Source organism: Quercus robur, chromosome 9 (genome assembly GCF_932294415.1).
Source record: "Quercus robur chromosome 9, dhQueRobu3.1, whole genome shotgun sequence".
NCBI lineage: Eukaryota > Viridiplantae > Streptophyta > Magnoliopsida > Fagales > Fagaceae > Quercus > Quercus robur.
The window spans coordinates 10,191,688-10,211,161 of record NC_065542.1 but is presented as its reverse complement, the minus strand read 5'-3'; positions in this window follow the sequence as shown (position 1 = coordinate 10,211,161).

Here is a 19,474-nt window from a genome sequence, read left to right as displayed (position 1 = left end):
TTTTTTATTATATATATATATATATATATATATGAAGTATGAGGGAGATAATGCTCATAAAATCTCTTAATTTCTTGTTGAGGTAGGAAAGAATAAAAGGTTTATTTTTTTTATGTTTATTAAATTTTTATATTTTATTTTAATAATTTTCACAATTTTTTTAGAATAAGGCTTTAGTTCCTTATTTTAGAGACTTTTTAAGAGTATTTTAGTTAAAATTAAGCCCTTATATGGAATTGTATTAATTAAGATATGTTTTAGAAAAAAAAAAATTTTGGGCAAAATTTCTTATTTTTAGCCTAATTTTGTGCAATTAAGTATCCTAGTTGCTCTAGGAGACTAGGACTTCCTGGGTGATTTCCGATATAATTTAGTGGTTGTAGCCTTCAGGCATTCATACTATTTAGTAATAAAAAATTTCAAAGTGGTGATTTCCGATGGATGCTAGAGGACTCCTTGCTCACTGCATGAAATTTGCTTGTAATCAAAGTGAATTCTTAATGTATATTATTTGATGTAAAATGTGTTATATTTTGTTAAGAAGAGGTAGAAGAATTGCTGTTGGAAGAAGCCTACTCAAACCGTGTGCCAAACAACACATGTCACCTTCACAAAGTGCCCATGTTAATGTACAACACCCACTACCAAAAAAAAAAATTTGGTGGTTGTACCCTTCAGGCATTCATACTATTTAGTAATAAAAAATTTCATAGTGGTAATTTCCGATGGATGCTAGAGGACTCTTTGCTCACTGCATGAAATTTGTTTGTAATCAAAGTAAATTCGTAATGTATACTATTTGATGTAGAATGTGTTAAATTTGGTTAAGAAGAGGTAGAAGAATTGCTGTTGGAAGAAGCCTACTCAAACTGTGTGCCAAACAACACGTCACCTTCACAAAGTGCCCATGTTAATGTACAACACCCACTATCAAAAAAAAATTTGGTATTTTTCAAGGGTCAAACTCCTTGAAAATCGTATGAAAAACTCCTGAAAAAGAAATTATTTTTTAGAGTCTGACCCATGTTGACCTTTGAAAAATATCTAAAGCCTTCGTAAACCTCAAAACAAATGTTTAATCTTTATTGAGGATCGCCAATCCTTGAAAAAGGTAAAAATAACTAAAGGTCAAAAGATTTGAAATTACAACCCTAGATAAATGAGGTTGTTGAAGGGTCTCCCAACCCTCAAAATAAGGTTTTTCACTTTTTTCTTAAAAAAAAAAAAAAAAAAACCATGCACATATATTTTAAAGAACTATATATTACAAAATCTATATTATATCAAAACACAATATTACAGGGCCCATTTGGTAAGAAAACTTGAAAACTGTTTTGTGTTGTTTAAATGCCAAATACAGGGGCCCACTTTGAAATTACAACCCTAGATAAATGAGGTTGAAGGGTCTCCCAACCCTCAAAATAAGGTTTTCCACTTTTTTCTTAAAAAAAAAAAAAAAAAAAAAAAAAAAAAAAAAACCCCACAACCATGCACATATACTTTAAAGAACTATATATTACAAAATCTATATTATATCAAAACACAATATTATGGGCCCATTTGGTAAGGAAACTTGAAAACTGTTTTGTGTTGTTTAAATGCCAAATATGTGGGGCCCACTTTTAAGTTATTTGTTTGGCAAGGGTACCCAAATGAGGGTTTTTAGATAATACTTCTTAGTTTAGGTGACTAAAAACATGTATTTTGTATGTTCGGTATGTGTATGTGTTTTTTTTAAAGTAATTAAAAATTTGTTATTTTATTGAAGGAGAGAGAGAAAAAAAAAGAAAAAAAAAAGAATGACAAAGTGGTGGGCCAGTAAGAAAAAAAGAAAGAAAGAAAAAAAAAAGAGTTTAGTCTTGTCAATATATCCCACGATTTTCAACTTATTTACAAAAAAACCACTCAGCAACGTTACTTGAAAACTAAAAACTAGTATGATGAGTTTTCAAAATACATGTTTTAAACACCCTAAAATGAGAACCATAACTCAAAATCTTTTGATAAAAAAACTCCTACCAAACATAATTTTCTTTTTGGGCCCAGAGTTTTCAATGTTTAAATATAGAAAACTGTTGTTTGAGTTTACATACCAAACAAGCCCATAGCCAGGTCCAAATCTCCTTAATGTGTACTGCAAGTCTTCAACCACACATACATCAAATTAAAAGATCACATATTACAAACTCCACAATAGTTCTAAAATTATAACAGGATAACCGGAATACATCAAAATGAAATAACAAAAGTTCACATATCCTTGCATGCCTCAAGGTTGTACCTGCTATTAAAGAGGGAAGAAATCAATAACTTTATCATTATGACATCTCCTAGTTTTGAAAAGCCACATCAAAACGTTATTTATTTAAGTAACTTTGCAATTAGTAAAACTTTAAATAAATAAATATATATATATATATATATTTATTTATATATTTATATATAGGCCAAAATGGGGATATACCCCTTTCGCCCAAAAGTTCTAGCACAATACCCAATTTTTGAAACTATTTAGCAATATGCCCCTGTTTTGAAACTCGATTTTTAGAAAATCGAGTTATAGGCAAATCAAAGTTGAAAAAAAAATTTAAAAAAAAAAAATCAAGGAACTCGAGTTCCTTACTAAAACTTGAAGTTAAACAAATCAAGTTTTAAAACAGAGGCATATCACTAGATAGTTTCAGAAATGAGACATTTTACTGGAATTTTTGGGCGAAAGGGATATATCCCCATTTTGGCCTATATATATATATATATATATATATATATATATATATTTAATGCGTGTTTTAACTTATTCCAAGGAATTAATAACATTTGAGGTAAAATTGAGTTATATAACCACACAACTTTGTAGTTTACTAGCTAATTGTATCGACAGATTAAGTGAACCTAGACAAAGTGGATTGAAATAATTAAGTAAAGTTTTTTTATTTAGGACTCATTTGCAACATTAATTAGCATATTTGCCGAGTCAAAAACTTCTTGCTACGTTAGTATTGAATTGGGTTACCCAACCTAATCCAACCCACAACCTAAACTGCAAATTAGATCAGTGTGATCTAGAGCACGAAATGAACCAAACTGGATTGTTCATCAATGACCAAGAGTTGATTTTGATCATTTACCTTGACTTCAGGGGTTATTTTTTCAATTCAACTAATTTTTACACAATATTTTGTGTTGATTCTATGTTTATAGTCTATTAGTTCATATTTTGTGTCTAAATGGTTCATACTTAGATTTCTCTCGCTATCGATGTTACCTTAGATGGCATCAACTATTCAAGTACTAATGTCAAATTGCAATATTTCGAATTTGGATTTCAAAGAAGATAGGATGTATAGGAAAGAAGATTTATGTTCTAGTTGACCAAGACTGGTAAAGGTTCAAAAACAAGATATAAAATCTGGCATCTCATTCGCATGCACTAATAACCAAAACAAAATGGTAGGAAAACACGTAGATGATGAGTAGTTTCACTTGTTAGTTGATTGATGAAGAAATGGTCCTTAGTGACGGCAATGATAAAAAGAAAAAAAATCCTATCTTATAAGCAATCATGTATCCAATAATTAATTTACGCGCACACACAAAAGACCAATTTATTAGAAACGACCACAGTCCACATGGGAAGAATGATTTTTTGTTGAGTAAAACAATCAGTACCGGCCACTTTATCATGTTCAATCCATTTCATACCAGCTCTTTTTGAACATGAATTTGTTGACTATTTGAAAAGCTCTATTTGTATGATAAAGTGGCACACTGCTATTCCCCTAAAATCGCGTTAAAAGTCTCAATGATTTTTTTTTTTTGCTGAATAAAAGTCTCAATGATTTGTGTGATGTTTCACGCACCTTCGTCTCAAATTGAAGCTTTTTGCAAGAAGTGTCATTCTTATCTTTCTTTCTTTTTTATGGAGTCAGTCTTATCTTTCTTGTTTTCACATTTGGGATTCTATTCATATTTTTTTTAATGTAATAGTGTGTGATGGAGATTCATATTTTACTTTATAGAATCCAAGGATATTCTATTCCCATTATTTTGACGCAGTACTGTTGCTTTTGCGGAAAGCTTCTCTACAGTACAATATAGAATTTTTTTTTTTTTTTTTTTTTTTTTTTTTTTTTTTTTTTTTTTTTTTTTTGAGAATGTACAATATAGAATCTAAGGAGAAATAATAATGAAACTTCTATGAACTTATTAATTTGAGGGGGCACTCGCGCGTCAACATGACCCACTGTCACTGACCAAAACCAAACAAAGTTGGTTTATAATTATGTGGCAGCTCTTCACTTGGTTTAGCTTGCATGTTATGCACACAAAAACAGGACACAAGCAATGTCTACTTACATTCAACTATTTGTAATGTTGGCAAATTTCCATGTCAAAAATCAAAAAGGTTTCAGTGTAATTGCAAGTTTCCATGTATTTTAATTTCATTTTAAATTGTAATTGCATTAAATCATTGAAGTGAAGAAAGAGTACAATTGCTGCAGAAGGAATCTCGATTGAGCAAAATTCACTGTGTTAGGCGAAATTCTGAGTGAGACAACCAAATTTGGATTTTTGTTACACAAAACAGTTTCCTTAAAATTCGTCTAACAATCAATCGAGCAAGTTTTCCTAATAAAATCAACTTTTTTTTTTCTTTTTCTTTTTTGGCTTATAATTGAATAACAAACTCCTTTGAGTAGGACAGTTATAAATTTTAATTTTTAAGAAATAGTTTTTAACAGGCCTCAAAGTTACATTATCTTTCATATAACTATCAATTTTATTAAGAATCATACCTTAGAAAGCTTTGAGAGAGAATCTCTATAATACATGCAATTGTATATCAAAAACCGAATGTAAAATACATAGCCTCTGTTTTTATTTAGAGAACCAGAGGAGACTGGGAAAATAGGAAAAGATCTAACTGACTATTACACGTATGCTAACTAACTCCACATTATAAGCTTAAGTAAAACACATGTCGTTTAGCTACTTCAATCATAAACTACAAGTAGCTTAGACAGTAGAATAAATACTGCAACTCTATCAACTGTGGCTCTGCTATTCTGTCATCTCAACAAATTTTCTTAACAGTACTGTGAGCTATATTCCCAGTTACACTAATTTTCTTTTGATAATAGGGTTCAAGAGTTATATATGTAACTCAATTGATACCACTTGGTGTTTTATAGTTTTTAATGAAGATGTTTATAATTTTTTTTTTTATATGAAATAAGATGTTTATAATTTAAATCCTTTCAACTCGACTATCAAAATATAAATACATTTTTATTGAAAACACAAAAAAATATCAATTACATTGCAAGCTTTTTGCGAATTTATTAACAGCAGGGTAAGAAACTTATTGGATGATAAGAGGCTCACCAACAATATGGACAAGTTTGGTGGGAACCAACTTGGAAAATAGCTTCAATTCACAAAACTTGAAAATGACTTTTTGCAAGTTTTGTCATGTCATCTTATCTTTCTTTTTTTCTTTTACTTTTTGGATAAACTACAATATATATTAAAAATTAAAAAACATAAACAGAAAAGCAATCACCCTTTCCGACAGAGTCTAAAAACTCTTGGTATTAAAGTAGAAAGATTCTTTAAAGACTAGGGCTCTGCTATTCTGTCATGTCAACAAATTTTCTTAACAATACTGTGAGCTATATTCCCAGTTACACTAATTTGCAAAGAAAAAATTCACTTTGAACTAGAACCACAAATACGTTGTAACTTAAATTGTCACTAAATGCCATGATGTGCATGGCATTGACTAGAACTTTATGGAGTCCATGATAATTTAAAGTATGTCAAAGAAAGAGGAACATTTTGGCAACCTTTTCTTGTTCAATCAATTTCATACCAACTCTCTTTCCTCTCTCTTCTTTTTTTCCTCCTCGTGGAATTTCATACTAGCTCTTGGTTTTCCTTCAAACAACATTATCATTATGGAACAAAAGAAGCTTCCTCATCGTTTTCTGTAGTCCCAACTTGATATGAACCGAATTTAAAGATAAATTTATTAACTATAATATCTTTTTTTCAATGATGGAAGTCTGCGTTTCAGTGGGTTCACGCTACGCTCTTCTTTTTTTTTTTTTTTTTTTTTTTTTTTTTTTTTTTTACGCGTTTCAAATTTAGAGGACAACTAGCACGGTTGAGTACTGTTCACATACTGTTTATACACTATTCACGAGACCTATAACCATTTTATTCAAAAAACATATTAAAAATGAGTCATACGACACTATTCACATATTTAAAAATTATTTTGCTACTTTGTTTTCAATTTTCATTTTCAGTAAAAATAGAACTTATTTTTGTTGAAACTGAAAACACTGTAGTAAAATAATTTTTAAATATGTAAATAGTGTTGTGGGACCCGTGAACAGTGCATTTTGTCTCTGCACAGTAAATTCATGTGATATTACTGTTCATGCGCTAAAAAAAAAAAAAAAAAGTGAACGTGAATGTCGATCCGCAAATGCGGATCCAAACACTCACTATGTGTTCATAAAAAAGGCACCAATTTATTTTGTAGTAAGTAGGATTTGAATTTAAGTCTCTTATTTGAGAATGATTTTTTTTTTTTTTTTATTAACAATTGAGTCAATTAGAATTCATGAATTTATTAACCATTTATTTCTTTTGATAATTTGATAATAGGGATCAAGAGTTATATATGTACCTCAATTGATACCACTTGGTGTTTTATAGTTTTTAATGAAGATGTTTATAATTCAAATCCTTTCAACTCAACTAACTAAATATAAAGACATTTTTATTAAAAACACAAAAAAATATCAATTACGTTACAAGCTTTTTATGAATTTATTAACTGTAGGGTAAGAAACTTATCGGATGATAAGACGCTAACCAACAATATTTGGTGTGGACCAACTTGGAAAATAGCTTCTTCTATTCACAAAACTTGAAAACGACTTTTTGCAAGTCGTGTCATGTCATCCCTGTCTTTCTTTTTTTCTTTTTTTTGGATAAACTACAATATATATTAAAAATTAAAAAACATAAACCGAAAAGCAATCACCCTTACCGACAGAGTCTAAAAACTCTTGGTATTAAAGTAGAAAGATTCTTTAAAGACTAGGGCTCTGCTATTCTGTCATCAACTGTGGCTCTGCTTTTCTGTCATCTCAACAAATTTTCTTAACAATACTGTGAGCCATATTCCCCGTTGCACTAATTTGCAAAGAAAAAACTCACTTTGAACTAGAACCACAAATACGTTGTAACTTAAAATGTCACTAAATTTCATGATGTGCACGGCATTGACTAGAACTTTATGGAGTCCATGATAATTTAAAGTATGTCAAAGAAAGAGGAACATTTTGGCGACCTTTTCTTGTTCAATCAATTTCATACCAACTCTCTTTCCTCTCTCTTCTTTTTTTCCTCCTTGTGGAATTTCACACTAGCTCTTGGTTTTCCTTTGAAACAACGTTATCATTATTGAACAAATGAAGCTTCCTTATCGTTTTCTGTAGTCCCAAACTTGATATGAACCGAATTTAAAGATAAATTTATTAACTATAATTTTTTTTTTTTAATGATGGATACTATATGTTCATAAAAAAGGCACCAATTTATTTTGGTGTAAGCAGAATTTAAATTTAAGTTTATTATTTAAAAATGATTTTTTTATTAACAATTGAGTCAATTGGAATTCATGAATTTATTAACCATTTATTTCTTTTGATAATAGGGTTCAAGAGTTATATATGTAACTCAATTGATACCACTTAGTGTTTTATAGTTTTTAATAAAAATGTTTATAATTCAAATTCTTTCAACTCAACTATCAAAATATAAAGACATTTTTATTAGAAACACAAAAAAATATCAATTACATTATAAGTTTTTTGCGAATTTATTAACCGTAGGGTAAGAAGCTTATTGGATGATAAGAGGCTCACCAACAATATTTGGTGTGGACCAACTTGGAAAATAGCTTATATTCACAAAACTTGAAAACGACTTTTTGCAAGTTGTGTCATGTCATCCCTATCTTTCTTTCTTTTTTCTTTTTCTTTTTGGATAAACTACAATGTATCTTAAAAATTAAAAAAACATAAACAGAAAAGCAATCATTCTTATCGATAGAGTCTAAAAACTCTTGGTATTAAAGTAGAAAGATTTTTTAAAGACTAGGGATAGTCTCAATCACCCTATCTTTCTTTGTTGCTTTCTCAAAAGAACATCATTTAAAAATACAACTTGATGTCCTACATGTTAAATTAAATAGTTCAATCAAAAGTTCAACATGTTCAATTAAATTAAATAGGGTAAATTATAAATTATACCCCTAAAGTTTGAGGGTAATTGGATTTTACACCTTGAAATTTCAGAATTTGGATTTTACTTCTTGAAGTTTGGGCTGTTTGGATTTTACACCCTGACGTTTCAGAATTTGGATTTTACCTTTTATATTTTAGGAGTATTTGGATTTTATTTCCTAAAGTTTTGAGGTGTTTGGATTTCACACCCTAAAGTTTTAGAATTTGGAGGTGTAAATTCCAAACAACCCTAAACTTTTAGGGGGGTAAAATCCAAGTTCTAAAACATTAGGGTGTAAAATCCAAACATCCTAAAGTTCAAGGGATAAAATCCAAATTATGAAACTTCAGGGTGTAAAATCCAATCATCCCCAAACTTTAGAATATACCGCGTAAGAAAAGTTGATCAAATTCTTTGTTATTCAACCCTAGGAATATTAGGAAATTCTAGTAGCTCAAATTAATTCATTAAGCAACCGCTTCCCACCAGCCTTAAAAAAAGAGGCCCATGACAAGATTGAGAGCAATGAAATTTTACACACCGAGGCACAAAAAGAAAATCCCAACACAAAAAACTTTTCAGTGTGGGCTAATTTTTTTTTTGATGGGATTTCAGCGTGGGCTTTATATCTTTTATAATGTGCTGTAAGGCCCATTTTATGTCTGAGAAGTTCTTATGTGTAGTCTGTGTAGAGCAACCTAGAAAATATTTATATTTGTGAGTAATTTTCAATCAATGACAAACGACTTCTTGAGCCACCTGTATCTGTGAGTAATTTTCTCCCAATGGCAAAAGACTTCTAGAGCCAGTCTGAGATTTCTTCTAAAGGAGTAAGTTTAAATTTGATTATTATTCCCTCTTCCTATGGGATGTGTTGGACAACTTCTAACGAAATAAAAATTAAAAGTTTTAAACAAAAGCAGAAGTTGAGTGCAACAATTTTCCAATATTTGTTTCCTTTTTGGTATAACCAATATTTGTTTCATCCACAGGAATTGATTGCAATTTGCAACAAGATTCTAATATTTAGTATTATTTTCAAATGTTAAATTGAACTAGCACCCTTTGAACTTTCAAGTAGTTAAATTAGAGCTCCATAATTATGTTTTTTTTTTTTTCGGGGGGGTGGGGGTTGGGGTCAATTTGGTACAATAACTGTGATACCATATCAATATTTAGGCCCACTTCTATCCGTGCCCAGTTCATTTTCTTTTTTTGCATCCAATAATAAAAATGAAGGAAAATATTGAGAAAACTAAGGATGAAAGTAGGAATTTGTCTTTGGGGAACCAAAACATGAACAATAAAATCTTTTGATCATTCAACATTCAAGAATAAAAAAATACTAAAACTCAAATCTAAATTAGTATACAAAAAATAGAACAAGTATCTATTCCGTGTTAGCAGAATATAAATAAAATAAAACACAAAAATGACAGTTTTTAAACATATTTTATATTATTTATGATATTTTAAAATGAATCTTGAATTTTTTTTTAAATATTGAAAATTATTTATATTAATTAATTATGTAATAATTTTTACTATAATTTCTCTTTTAATGTAACTATGTTGAAACGATCAATAGCCAAAAAACCTAGCCCTTCCTGTCTTGGATTCTTACAAGGTAAAGTAAATGACAACATTTCCTACTTTCAAATCTACACCGTCCAAGTGGAAGCACAACCACTTCACAGCACTAGTAGTATAGAAACTTGGCCAAAATCTCACATCTTTCAGTTTCATATTTGGGTCCCTAATTTGGATTCTTCCTCTCACATCACAGCATCTTCCTCTCTCTTTCGTCTTGATTTCTCAATTTTTCCTTTGTTCTCTCTCTCTCTCCTAAATGTGTGGTAGTTTTCATGTGAGAGATCTTTGTACATTTCTTGTAAATTTGATTTTATTTCAATATTTCAAAATTTTCGTTATTGTCAATAAATTTTAGGCAAAACACATTTTTGTCTTTATATTTTCATTATGTGTCTGTTTGGTAGAAATTTTTTATGGTAATTTATTTGCATAGTATTTATTAAAATATAAAATTTTTGATAACTTTTATATTAAATGTATGGCAATTTTTTTTTATTTAAAAAAAGTTTATTTCTAATAAAAGTTATTGTGGGGTCAGAGAATTTGTGGTTCCGGCCCACTTTCCATTAGGGCCCAAGGCCCGCGCCGAGGAGAGTAGTTGCCGAGGACAAGTATTAAAATACCAAATACCTAGGAATGCAGCCGAGGATGACCATGTCCTTGGCATCCCAAGGCCTAAAAGGGAAGAACGACACGTCATCAAAGGCAGCCTCCAAAGCGCTCTCAGAAGAAAAGGCGAGTAGAATGGGATACGCACGGGGGTACAGTATGGGATTGGTTCAAGGAGAAGACGTCACCTCTGCATTGAATGCACCAACAAACGTCCTAGCCACATTGATGGGAAAAGACTCCTAAACAGTATGGTTTCAGTTAATGCAACTAACAGAAAGTAGGGGGAGGCGGCTGATGGGACAGGCACTCGAGTAGGTATCTGCTTGATTGACAGATGGAAGGTGAGGATCAACTGAGAAGGGTTATATAATGTAAGGATTCATGCGCCAAAAAAGGAGGGGGATAATAAGAACATAAAGCTTCATGGACAAGATCCATGGACAAACCTAGTTCACCTCTGCGCGCCCACCATTAACACCATGACTAACCACTGTCCGGTGACCAAGGCCTAACCTTTCAGCCCACAATCTACAAATTTTACTGTTTGGGCCTTTAACGTACGAACCCAATATCAGTTTGGGATCGTTATAAATTGAGTCTTTACAGTTATTATTTACCAAAAAAGAGCTTAAGACAAAAAACAAAAAGCTTTTAGCAAATAAGCAAGAGCCAAATGCACATGCTTGGTAAAAACGAGGGAGAGAGAAGGGAAATGAAGGGAGGAAGAGAGGGGAGAGGAAAGGGAAACGAAATGATATTATTTTCACTTGTTTTCTTTGTACCAAAAAAAAAAAAAAAAACTTTAAGGAGAGGAAAGGGAAGAGAAATGATATTATTTTCACTTGTTTGCTTTGTACCCAAAAATATTTTTATTGGTCACCATAAGAACTCTTTCTTCTCTCCCTCCCTCAATTTTCTTTTCCTCCACTCCAATCCATTCAATTTAGTGCTTTTTTTCCCCAATCATTTTGATCCTTTATTTTCTTGATGAAATAATTTTGATCCTTAAGTTATGAAAATATTGTCATTTTAGTACTTGTAATCTCACTTGGCACACACGCACGTAGCTAATAAAAGAATTAGGAATAATTAATTACTAGTATTAAAAAACCACATCTACATCTAAAAAAAAAAAATATCAACATCAAAAAAGAAAAAAGAAATAATGATTTTCTAAAGAAAATATTTTTTTTTTTAAAAATGAATTGAAAAAACACTCAAGTTTTTTCTTCCATTTCTTGCAAAAGTTAGCGTTGCCTGTGATCAAACCATTCCAATTCTTGGAACAAACCTCACTGACATTGTTGTCATAGGTAACTAGAAGATGATTTGTTGTTTGGACTTTGTAACTTTCAGTGACACTTAACACAAACAAATAAATAAAATAAATAAAAATGTTGCAACATTAGTTTGCTCAAGAATACAAGCAAAAAATGAAGGAGAAAGTAATTTGTGATTTCATTGAATTCATTAATTATGCTACAACATAGCTTTGCTTTTTATACACAACGACAGAGCATGAGGAGGGAAAATGATGCGGGAGACGCAAGAAGATTATTATTTAGTATTATTTATGTTTGCAAGCCAATTGTATTTTTATGTTTTAGGTCCTATTAGTTTATTGGGATTTTAGTATTATAATTTAGAAGTAAGGTTATTTTTGTAATAAGGCAATTAAGGTTTCCTAGCCAATTAGATCTAGGGTGTTAGGTTCTAAAGTTTAGGACTTTATGTATTTTAGAACTCTAATTTGTAATGTTGGCAAACCATGATCAAAACAATGTGTTTAGAAGTGTTTAAAGCTAGCTCAAAGTTGTATGTCAATGTAAAGTTGGAATCGAGTGTAAATCAGAAAGCAGTGTGGCTTTCAGCCTGGCTCGATCGATCGAAGCTTAGGCTCGACCGATCGAAGCTCTGGCAGATTGCTTTTCTGCAAAATTTTCCAACTCAGCCTTAGTTGTTTTAAAATGTTTTTAGGATTTCTTATTTGTCCTAAGTATAAAATGCAAACCCTAGCCACGTTTTAGTGTTGCTCATATTGCGGTTTGTGTAAATCTCTTGTGAGATCTAAAGGAGCTTTCCTTTACACAAACTTAGGGTTTTCAAGGAAGAGACATTCTCTAAACCTTGATGATCAAAACAGTTGCTGCCATTAAAGCTTAAAGAATACACAAGCGGGGGTGCTTGTAGCTGGTGGGAATCCAAAGAAAGGAGTTCGTGGATTCGGAGCTTGCACGTGGTCGTGTCAGTAAGTTCTACTGGTTGGTAGCATTAGGAAGTCGAGCGGGGGTGCTTGTAAGTCCTTTTGTATGAACTTCGATTCTTTCTGATAGTGGATTCAAGTTTACCTTGAGGATAGCTAGGTTAAATCCTCCCCAAGTTTTTACCGGTTTGGTTTCCTGGGTGATCATATCGTGCGTTATTTATTTTCCGCTGCTTTGCATGATTTGATATTTATTATTGTGATAACCTAGACTTGTTTAATTGGACTAAGTAACAACTTGGCTAATTACCTAGGTTTAATCAATTGTTTAAGGGGTCTAAAAAACAAACATAGGGTTTAGATCCTTTATAAGTAACCTATTATACCCCTTGAAGAGTTGGTTGATATTTTGATGAATGAAAAAATGGTCATTTGATCTTTTCTTTGGTTTAGTGTTGACTCTAGATCTACCCTAGGTGCTGACTCCTAGTGGTTTCCCGCTTGATGCTGACTCCAAGTAAGGCCTAGGTGCTGACTTCTAGGTCATATCTTTCATTTTTCTGTTATTTCAATTTTGTTCTGGTTGTCTTGCATCAATTTTGGTATCAGAGCAAACACCAATCTTTTTGAAACATCACCGTAGTCACGAACCAGAAAAGTATTTAAAAAAAAAAAAAATTCATTGCCGTGTTTCTCATCCCATCAAATCACAATTCAGATCCACAAGAAGTTAGTGCCGCAATCAGCCTCCATCTCCAGCAGTGTCCCCATCACACCAACGACTTCCAATTTCATTGTCTAGCACCACCACCACGACAATCCAACCTTTAACCCGCCATCTGCTCACCTACTCCAATCAAAGCTAGACCATCTCCGTCGACTTGCGAGCCCGATCTTGATCCTTGTTACTATTGCACCGCCAGAAGCCTTTCATCTAGTGCGCCACTGCTGGACCAAACTTCGATGCAGATCTGACCAAAGCTCATTGTTGTTCTCATCGAGACCTATTGCAAGCCTCACCTGAGTCTACACAACCTATATTGCGTTTTGAAGTTTTGTTGTTTGTGTTTATTAGTCACCTCAGGACAAGGCAGACACGTGAGTTCATTTATAAAGCCAACCTATTAGCCCTAAGTGGGCCACACCACTTTGGGTTAGAAGTTTTTCTCTTTTGGTTTAATTTGCTAGTTTGAAATATTGTCAATATATTCTTTACGTGTGTACCAAAAAAAAAAAAAAAATCATGTCTAGCCTTCTAGGCCTTTAATCTAGTCCACGGTTTTTCTATTGGTGTTCAAACTTCAAACAGTGAAGCTTTATTTGGTTAATGCCATGACAATCCCTTCTTTAGTGGGCCATGCATAGCAAGTCAAGTTGGCAAAATCTTTTTGCCTAGTGAGCTATGGTAATATCCGAAGCACCTTATTTTGATGGTTGTAATAATTATCCATGAGATTTTGTCAACTGGATGAATGGGATGGAGTAATTCTTTGAGCAAGCAAATTTTGCAGATAACAAAAAGGTTAGGTATGCCAAGTTGAAGTTAAGAGGTAAAGCACAAAGGTTTTGGGAGAATCTTGAATATTTCCACTATATGAGGTATGAACTTGCCATTAGTGTGTGAGAAGATATGAAAGAAAAGCTTTGTGATGAATATTTGTCACCATACTATCGAGCTAAGTATCTACCCTAATTTCAGTGTGGTACTTTTCAAGTTGAAGCAAATACGATGAATCCTTATCCTCATCCCATTTCATGTCCTCAGCGCACTTTTGAACAATCTATCAAGAAATTATCTACCAAGGAATTAAAGGAATTATCTGTAAAGCTCATGAAAGATGTTCAAGATAGGATTGCTTAGATGAAGCAAAATAAGACTCAAACCAATTCAATTGGGAAACCAATGATACTTGATCACAATGAAATTATTGCTGCCCCAATAGAAGACAACATTGATGATGATATCTTGGTCACGGAGAATTCTCCAGCAACACCAAAGCCTAATGTTGACACAAATGTACATGCCTCAACAAGTGTTGCTTTAACATGCGTGCAAGGAAATGAATCTATTGAAGAGTAGCAAGGTGAAGAGATGGTGTCTAAAGATAGTATTATGTTAGAAGGTGCACATGATGTGATATTGGAAGCTCATGAATCTACTTTTGATCAGCTTTTCATGGTGCATGAAGACAAATAGTTTGCTAAAGTGGAGAAAGTGGATAACATGCTGCTTCCAATGGTTCAAGATAAGATTATGTTGATTCCACACATTGATTTTGTTATTCCAGAAGAGGTTTTCATGTTGGAATTCAAAGTTTTTCTTTTCTCTATGCTCCCTAAGGTGATTCCAGACTTGAAGTAAGTGTTACTTGTCAGCATCCTAATCCTTCAACGCTTTAGAACTCAAGGTCGAGTTTTTTCCAACCAAAGGAGAATGATGTGGGAGACACAAAAAGATTATTATTTAGTATTATTTATGTTTGCAAGCCAATTGTATTTTTATGTTTTAGGTCCTATTAGTTTATTGGGGTTTTAGTATTTTAATTTAGAAGTAAGGTTATTTTTGTAATAAGGCAATTAGGGTTTCCTAGCCAATTAGAACTAGAGTTTAGCAATCCTTTATAAGCAACCTATTGTACCCCTTGAGGAGTTAGTTGATATTTTGATGAATGAAAAAATGGCCGTTTGGTCTCTTCTTTGGTCTGGTGCTGACTCCAGGTCTATCCTAGGTGTTGACTCCTAGTGGTTTCCCCGCATTTGGTGCTGATTCCAAGCAAGACCTTGGTGTTGACTCCAAGCAAGACCTTGGTGCTGACTCCTAGGTCATATCTTTTATTTTTCCGTTATTTCAATTTTATTCTGGTTGTCTTGCGTCAGAAAACATGATGTTACTATCTAACCGGCAAAGGCACAAAATAACTGTCTCCTCCATAAACATTTACAAAGAAATGAGAAAGACAACAAGCCGTATAATTTTGTGTAATTGTTAGAGATATTCAAGAACAATACTAGACTAAGCCTCAATATCCCTAACTATATATATATATATATATATATATATATATATATATATATAATTTTGTGTGTAAATTTTTTTCACCATGTATACAGTTAGATAGTGTTATATTCTCTAAATACAGTGGAGCTATCACGTGTTTACACTATTATATCTTTATTTACGTTAGTTATTCTGTTCTTCCAAAGCTTTCAAAAACATTTGTTCCATTGGCTTATTGTCTTCACCGTTTAAACATAACTTCTTCTTTTTTTGAGTAAATAAACATAACTTAATTTTGACAAAGATTATTGATAAAATTGAGAATGTAATTCTTTATATATTGATTTTTATTTATTTTTATTTTTATAGGAACCTGGGATGGACATACAATAGTGCATAAGTACAATGGTAGTACCATGGACAGAGCCATGGTTTGACTTGGGGGCAATGGCCTCCCAATTTTTTTAAAAAATATATTATTATATATGTGGGTACTAATTTTAACAATTTTGTTTTATAAAATTATACTTTTTTCTCCTTGATAATATCATTAATTCTTTTAAAAGTATTGTTATAGTCACAAATTTTTCTACAACATTTTTATAGGCTGTTAAGAAAGCAAATTCTTATTGGTTCATATTTGGGCTTACTACTTACATTATTTTTTACTTACCAATAATCACTTATCACATTAGCAATTTGTAAAAAAATTTGTAGCTCTAGCATTTTCCTCATTTTAAAGACCAAATCTAAAACAAAATATACAAGTCCAAAAAAATTAGTCTAACAACAAAATTACCAATAGTAAAACTAAACAAAATTAAGCCTAGTCAACCAATTTTACCAAAAACAAACAATCTGACCCTTTAAATAGCCAGCAGCTAAGCAGTAGTAGAGTCAAAAGCTGAAGTCATTACACACAACTAGCAGCAAAGTTGCCCTCCCTTACTCTAAGTTCTAGCTCTGTTCCTGGAGTACAATTATAGTGGCCCCAAAGGTAGGTGATAGGCCAAGAATGTATTGATCCATTTGGTAACTTAATCAATTAATTAACCAAGTGAATTAATTAGATTCAATTACATGCAATAAGCGTGGTAGCACAAAAATCACCAACTAAGTTAAATGCAGCGGAAAATAAATTTGAAACAGGTAATTTGTTTACGAATGGGGAAAACTACTGAGGCAAAACCCTACCGGGTGAATTTAAGGTCACCACTCCCAAGAATCCACTATTATCAAAACAAGCGGCTACATGTAAAGGAATTTCAGTACCTTATACCGACCTATAGTTAAACCCTTACCCAATACCCAATTGGACTTGTAATGTAGTGACAATCTCCCATTTCAATGCACGACTCCCAGTACAAGACTAATCAATGATGCACGGATCCCAGTACATGACTAACACACCAACTTAAGGAAGATGTTGGTTGCAAAGTTCTTCAATTCATCCAACAATGAAGATCAAGAAACTCCTTGGTTACAAAAACCTTGGCACAAAGACGCAGTAGTTTCTACAAAGAGAATGATAAACTAGGGCAATTTCTGTCTCCGATCACAATATGCATGAATGGATTCTCTAATTCCTTATGTGACGGCGTTTAAAATAATCCTTATATATGTCTTGGGTTGTGAGAAAAGAAACCCTACACAAATACTCTTGGATATGCATGAAATTTGATTTGGAAATTCTAATTTCATAATTCTCGACAAATACATCTTCTATCGAGCTGCTGTCGAGCTTCAACAATAAACCTCGATAGATAGATTTTGTCGAGACATCTGTCAAGATTTAATGAACAACACTTCTTTACTTGTTTCTTGAATAGACTTGCATGTCTTTAACACTTGTCTTGAACAACATGTTTCTTGAAGTCTCAAACCATCCTAGATCTACCCAATTACAAGTAAAGTGTGTTTTGTCAAAAAATTAGCCAATTACATCAAATATGTCCCTAACAGTAGGCTTGGGCCTAGTGAATAGTAACAATTTACTAGGAGTGCCAAAGATTGGTGTAATTTAATATGCCCATGTACAACGTAGGGCATGAATAATGAAAATTGAAGTACAACTCCATATCTTCTCAAGTTAAAACCTAATTATTAGTTAATTTTGAGTACGAGCAAACTGAATTTAGAAGTAAAAAAGAAAAAATAAAAGTAACAACAATAGCACCAACAACATCCATTAAGATTAAAGAAAGCTATCATGGGCACAATTACTTGTTACATAGAAATATGAAGCATTTTTGTAAATCACTAATTGCTCACATTTAGTGGAGATGTTAGCTTTCCCATGTAAGTCAACTAAGTGAAATATCAACTAGTTTGCATTCGAAACTCAACTAATTGACTTGATTCACCTAATTGAATTGATGAGCTAGTTGAATTTAAGTTGTCTCCTACATTCTCTATTTGTCTCTCTGGCGATTGAATTGATGAGCTAGTTGAATCTAAATTGTCTCCTACATCCCCTATTAGTCTCTTTTGTGATGATGATAGGAAAGGCTTAGAAGGCATTTGTAAGCATTCAACTTCTCCTTCAAGCATTTCTATAACTTTGTCCATTGAAGGATGATCACTAGGCTTCATTTGTACACATTATAATGCAACTATGATAATCTTCTTAGCAATTTTCTTCTTCTCCACCATTGCATCTTCCATTTCTATGTCACTTCCTTCACTAAATTGGCTATAGACCCAAGTTGGGAAGTAAATTTGGCGTGAATGGATAGTAAATGCATTCAAGTTCTTTCTTCTGCTTGTCATTTCCAACAATAACATGTTGAAATTATAAACATCAACTTTACAGCATACCCCTCCAATGTCTTTATAGAACAACTTTGGAGCTATATAACCTAGTGTTACCCTTGCAACAGTCAAAAATAACATGCTATCATCTATTGTATAAAGTTTTGCAAGTCCAAAATAAGAAATTTTTGGGGTGAAGTTCTCATTAAGAAGAATGTTATGAGGCTTGATATCAAATGCAAAATTTACATGTCACATCCTTGATGCAAATATTCATTTCCACGAGCCACTCCAAGAGAAACATCGTATGTTTTCTCAATACTTAAGGTGATATTTCCTTCTTGAGAAAAAAATGCATTTGTCAAGAGAACTATTAAGTATGAATTCATATATAAGGGCACACTTTAGTCCCTCAGCACAATATCCAATAAGTTGCACCACAATCTCATGGTGAATTCTTCCGATTGTGGCAACTTCCGATTGCTCACATTATAGCTACAAGATGGCTACATTGAAGCTTTCCTTTATATGCAGAACCATCGCCTCCTTCACCCAATTTATCCTGGAAACCTTTGGCCATCTTCCTAATTTGTGAGAAAGAGTACCTAATCGGCATGAGGTTATTATGGCTATGTAGAAATTCTTCAATAGCATTATACATTGATAAATGCCTTCTACGCCACTTATGTATCAAAAAAACCACCACACAGAGTCCCCAAGATAGTTTTTGTTTCAAGGTGAAATAGTGATGGATAAAAACGATAGTCATTTTACCTCACCAAAAATGGCACTAAACTAAACTTTTCCCTTGGTTAACAAAAAGCAAACAATAACATTTACTACCACAAGTGCATTTCATTGCATCACAAAGCAATACTAACACATAACCAAAATTTTTATTTACAAACATTCTTCTAAAAAAAGAAAATTGAAAGCATTGCCATACAGAGAGAGAGAGAGAGAGAGAGAGAGAGAGAGAGAGAGAGAGAGAGAGAGAGAGAGAGAGAGAGAGA